Source organism: Meleagris gallopavo, chromosome 2 (genome assembly GCF_000146605.3).
Source record: "Meleagris gallopavo isolate NT-WF06-2002-E0010 breed Aviagen turkey brand Nicholas breeding stock chromosome 2, Turkey_5.1, whole genome shotgun sequence".
NCBI lineage: Eukaryota > Metazoa > Chordata > Aves > Galliformes > Phasianidae > Meleagris > Meleagris gallopavo.
The window spans coordinates 7278693-7283350 of NC_015012.2; the positions used below are offsets into that span (position 1 = coordinate 7278693).

General features: G+C 40.6%; 1 protein-coding gene across 1 annotated transcript in view; it reads right to left on the bottom strand.

Annotated features, from left to right (window-relative positions):
• The window catches only part of AFTPH (aftiphilin), a 43677-nt gene extending 39590 nt beyond the window's left edge, over positions 1-4087 (bottom strand). Inside the window, exon 1 of the mRNA XM_003203698.4 lies at positions 3957-4087. The gene's annotated coding sequence lies outside the window, so the exon portion shown is untranslated. The remainder of the gene's footprint in view (positions 1-3956) is intronic.
• Positions 4088-4658: the final 571 nt, after the last annotated feature.

Genomic DNA, 4658 nt, shown 5'->3' on the forward strand with positions numbered 1-4658 from the left:
AAAAAAAGAGGCCACAAAGAATATTGCTAAGTAAAGAAATAACTGTGATTTATAAAATTTAAATAAGGTCATCGTAGATTAGAATGTTTCCTTGAACTTAAGGGGTACATTAGCAACACAATGAATAACCACTCAATTGTGGTTTATTCTGAACGCAAAGCTAAGCAACCCATCAAAACCCATAGAGAAACATAAAATAACAAGAGATGGCATGAGCAAGATCCCCATGACAGAAACAACATCACTTGAAATGCCTGGCAGTAAAAAGCTTGCAATGCCAAGGAGGTGGGTTCAAGTCATCAGCTGTTAGAATCTGTTCTTCCAAGAACATTCAGCTCTTCTCTGCAAGGGAATTCCTCAAACAAATATCAAAACTATCTTAGTAAAGATTAGATTTAGACTTTGCAAGATGTTGCCTTGCAGTAGGAAAAGCTGTCTTCTTTTATAACTTTGCATTTTTATTGCCTTGTTAACAATGGAAAACGGATTTCCGGTCTTTCTGTAATGCACCTGAGAACTCATTTCTAGAAGGGCAGCTGTAAATGAGGGAAATCTGTTAAACTAGCATTCCTACAAACACAATCCAATCTAGAGTTGTTTCCCAAGCTGTGGTCAATATGTTCCTAAATTGGTTTATTAAGTTTACATTTCTTTTTGGAATAACTTACCAGCAAGTAACATACAAAAAGAAAATGTTTACTTCATAAAGCCTCCAGAAATCAATGCTTTCGATTTTGAATCCGATGTTGTTACAGCCAGAAGGTCCATTACCCAGCACAAGAGTTTCAGGACTCTGTTTTTGCTTGGATATATATAAGTTGAGAAAACAACGTTCTCCACCTCCAAAACATCCTGGATATCTAAATATAAGCCTTATTTCTCATCACCCAACATTTGGAATTAATCAATACCACTGTGCATTACTGCGGTTTCAACAAACACTGAATATGCCAGACACCTTCTATTAGGAAGCACTGTACGTAAGAACAACACTGAAGTAGCAAAACTCAGGAGGCTTCCATCAGGATTCAGGCACTTATCTCAATCTTCCTGACCTCCTGCCTTCTCCAAGCAGGCAGTGAAAACAAGGCATCCTCAGACAGTTCAGCCCATATCAGAATCAAACCTCTTGGCCACTGCTCCTCTTCCTGTCACAGATGATAAGAACAGGGAAGGTGATACAGATATGAAATGTAAATAAGGCAGATGCTGCAGACTTATTAAGAAATGAACAAAAAACAGCTTTCACTAGCTGTGCTGTTTCACTTCTCCTTATTCCATCTAGACTTAACTATGGAATCCAAGAAATATTTGAAAAATATGAACGTGGATGTTGAGTTCGTTCATGACATTCCTCTTAACCAAGAACAGCATCGCTTCCCCAAAACAAAAAGACCAGGTTATTATTTACAAATTACAATACACAAGAAAACCATGTAATGTTTCCATTCAAAATCAACTGATTTTGCTTCAACAGCTGTAGATAAAGACACTGTCTGAATCTAAATCTGCAAACATACATTGTGGAAGATGTTCTAAGAACAGGCACATTTTCAACTCATGTAAGCAAACATGCCTGGCTGGGAAAGTCAACCAAATTTAAAATCTGGTGCTGTGGGAACACTGCATTTGTGCACAATGTACTGTACACATCCATACAATATGTAAAGTGAAACAGATTGCCTAAGTCACACATAACTGGGATGTTTTCATTCTTATCATTTCTCAAATTCGTTTAACAGTGTTCAACTCTTTGAGAAAATGTGTTTCTGGATGTTACCCTGTAACACGTTCTTTGGGAACCTGTTCCAAATCGAGATCAAAAGACACTGGATTAAGAAGTATTAAAAGTAAATTACCTAAGCTCACCTCTTCCTAGAGATTTATTTACAGAGCAATACGTTCTCCGTTACATCTAAAACCTTCACACTTATCAGTACTACAATAAAGAGCAGATTACTACAGCCCAGAAGTGCACTCTTACAGAAAAGGGTCTCAAAAAGCTCAGCAGAGGAAACACACCAGCACAAGCAGAGCAACCACTGTTCTTCCCTCCATTACTATAAACTTCTGCTTCTTTTCTTCAACACAAAAACAACAAGTAGTTGAGAAAAACAGGCAAAAAAGTTAAACATACGTATGAAGAACTGACATTTATCCCACCCACTGATATTGTGGTATATTAAGAATACAATACATGAAGGACATCTAATACTATAAAAGAATAAGATCTATTTTCCATCATCTTTCAACAGATAAATGAACTTAAGGTTCCACACTTCCTTTCCTCATAACCTTGTAATATAGCAAAGAGAAAAGAGGATTTGCCTTCCTTGTGGTTCTTCCAGAACAGGACTCTTGGACTTAGAAAACCCAAATTATTTGCTGTACAGAAGCAGACTCGTTAAGTCACCTTGCAACCGGTCCCACTAGAGACGTTTGGATGTGAATCTAAAGCTTTAACTGATGAAGACATAAGCAGAGAAGAGAGTCTACTGGAAAAAGTCTACTGCAAACAAGACTGTCAATTTTCAAACAAGGCACATTTCAAGGTGTTTGTGTGTGTGTGTGTGTGTGTGTGCGCGCGCGCGCAGAAGGAACAGCTTGCATTGTGTTTTCTATAAAAAGGAAAAATAAAAAGAAAATAGCAAGAAACCTGATGGTAAGTAGGATCTGAGAAATGCACTTCTCCGAAGAGGACTATCCAGAAAAGTCATAAATGAGTATTTTGAATCTCTGTGAAAAGGTTAGCATGCCATCACAGTGAAACATTCTCAAAGACATAGTTTAAGTTGTCAGATAATACAATGGCACAGAAAGAAATGAACATTTTGTAGGAAAAGATAATAAGTATCTGAAAGATGATTATGCTGCAGAGTAGGGTGAAAACCAGACCTAGCATCGGTTTCTTTACCACAGGTTTTCCAACTGATACTGCTACCTTTCTGCAAGGACAGCTCTATGAATATTTCAAAAGGAAAGGGCAAAGAGTTGACTGAAGTCTGTCTAAGCTGGTTTATTATTTCTGCTCTGAAAGACAAGTCTTTTGAAAGTACTTGAGAGCTTCAGAACGAGTTATTTTGATGTAACTAAGGCGTTAAAGTGCTATCATTAACTTAAGCAAGTGAAGCAATTTTTTTTACTTCTATTTACAAAAATAAAATCATGTCCTGCCTTAACCAACAGAAATACGTATCACAAATATCAATTCACTGTGAATAATTTTAAGTCATATAGATTCGTGAAATCTTTTGCTAAGTGAAACCACGATCATGCAACAATAAAATCAAAATAAAAGAATCGGAAGGCATGAACATTCAGGCTGAGATCCTTTAGCTGCTTACTAATAAACAAATTAAGGAAGTCAAGAGAAGAGGTCATACTTTCACATGACCTTAGAAGGTCACGTAGCACACACACTTTATACAAACATCACATGAAGTGGAGCCAACGTAGCACGTTACTTTTTCTGAAAACTATTTTTTATACAGTAAATTTGTATCTCAATTCTCCTACTCTCAAATTTGCGCTATTTGTTTTCACTTACGTGAAAGGGATGCTTTCTTAAAAAAAGAAAAACAAAAACAAAACACAGTAACCCCCTTAGCTGTCATAGGTACTTCATTTCTTCCCCCAGCTCTTCCAGCTAGCATTACATTCCTCCAGATATGCCTCCAACAGTGTTAGGCATAGGAGTATGTATACAGACTTCCGGGTGCAGCACCAACAAAATGATTTTAGGCTTAAAACAGGCTAATTGGCTTTCCAAGTCTGGTTGATGCATCCAGAGAACAAAGCAAGATGGAGGTACTTCTAGTTATTCTCAACCTCTGAGGACCAGCCCAGTTAAAAAAGCAACATCCATCACACTCACTTTGCCACAAACTTCTCAGCTGAAGAAATCTGCTATGATGAGGCACACCACGTTGTAAGCCACGCATGAAATCAGAACTTACATGACCACCACAGCACAGCTCTTGTTGATGAAGCATCTCCTACTACCTTATGAGCAGAGGTTCACTCCACAAGGAGCATTACACTCGCCGAAGTTTCAGTTTCTACGCAGAGTGCTGAAGCTGGGTGGAGGGCTGCCACCTCGGTGAAACCCTGAAGGAATGCCAAGACGTAATCCCTGATTTAAGGAATCATCTCCTCTGAGAAGAACACCGCGGTCTATCAAGGAACCACTTACAGCAGCAAACCGAAGCATCAGCACTAGAGCTTCACCAATTTTGCCCCCATTTTAGAACAACACTAAAATAAAAATAAAAACCCTACGAGATAACTTTCCTCCAGCACATCCTCTTCAGCGACTGACACTCCGAAAAGTGACCTTAGTGGCTGAAGGCGGGTCCCCGGCGCCCAGCTACCCTCCCTACACGACCGGGAACCGCCTCACGACGGGTCCGGCCCGGTGGCTCCGCACCCGCGGGCTCGGCGAAGGGCAAAGCCCGAGGCGGCCGCCTGCTCGGAGGCGGTCCCGTCCCCCGAAGGGAGCGAAGGACGGGGCAGCGCTGTGGAGATTTTCTCCTCACCCTCCTCCCGGGCGCGAGAAAGAAGGACGGAGAGGCGATGCCCTCACGGGGCCCGGCTCCAGAAAACGCCCGGTCCGCTTCCGCGAGGCACGGGGTACCCTTCCCGGCCAGGCCCGCAGGCGG